Raw genomic sequence first — 1,305 nt, 5'->3', positions numbered from 1 at the left:
TTTCTTCAGCTCTTGGATACTCAAGTACACTTTAACTTCCATGTGGTGCTTATCCATGTCTGAGACTGAGAAAATAAACCACTACATCACCTGTCTAGATGTGGATTATTGTTTATAAGGACACTACTTGCTGTGGTAAAGAAGAAACATGTTCTAAAAAATGTAAATAATAAAAGCCTACAGAGCTTTTACTCTGCTCTCTATGGTTCTATGAGTCGGAATTCACACAAAAGCTCTGACTTTATTGTTCTTCTTTTAAATGCATTTTCTTATTCCATATAAGTAAAACCTTAAGAGTTTTTGTGTATTTGCAAACAAGAGATACATCACTTCAGTCATGGTGCTTGGTAAAGTAGAGGGGCAGCAAAAAAGAGGAAAACTGTTTAGATTGACCAAGGCTGAAACAATGGGCGCAAATATAAGTTCAATCATGAGGATGGTGTAGGGCAGGCCAGTGTTTCTCCCTGTGGTAATAGGGTCACTATGATTTGGAACTCACTTAGTGACAACTCACAGCATCCTCCCTTGTACAGAGCCTCTATGTACAATAAGTACTGAGATGTTAGAGTGTTTCTTTTTAAATAAGCAGCAAAGTAATAATCATTCCAGAATCTTGTTAAAAATATATAATCATGGTTTTAATATATATATATATATCTGCAAGATGAATCAATAGTCAAGGACAAAATTGAATAACTATAGATTTGTATGAGAAAATTTATTTATTATTTTAATGCATGAGAAATTTTAAAAGGAAATTTTATGACTACAGAGAATATGGGGTAATATTATTTATAAAATACACTGTACAACAGAATGTTTTATACTGGTGTTTTAACAGTAAAGGAACATATTTGATGGGTATATAACTTTATTGGTTTAGGAGAGTGATTAGATCATACACCCTAATCGTTTATCTTTACATTTGTGGATATGGGATGGATTGGGTTAGAGAGCATCTATCCCTGCCTTTGAGTTCATATTTCAACTTGGCTAAGTGGGATTATTACCTGGGATGCAAGGATGTTTCAATATTAGAAAAACTATTAATGTAACCAACCACATAAGTAAGACAAATAATAAGAACCATATCATAATAATAGATGCAGAAAAGGCATTTGACAATATCTAACACCTATTCCTGATAAAAACACTCCATAACATAGAAATAGAAAGGAGAGACCTCAACACATGAAATATACTGAAGGAAACACATTCTGCGTAGGACAATTAGTTGATTGGAACTTGTTCAAAATAGACACTTGTTCACATAGAAAGGTTTCATAAAGAGTAATACAGAACCCC

This window comes from Echinops telfairi, unplaced genomic scaffold (genome assembly GCF_000313985.2).
Source record: "Echinops telfairi isolate 266 unplaced genomic scaffold, ASM31398v2 ScPeMD7_5868;HRSCAF=6743_1, whole genome shotgun sequence".
NCBI classification, from domain to species: Eukaryota; Metazoa; Chordata; class Mammalia; order Afrosoricida; family Tenrecidae; genus Echinops; species Echinops telfairi.
Note: the sequence above shows the minus strand (reverse complement) of the source record.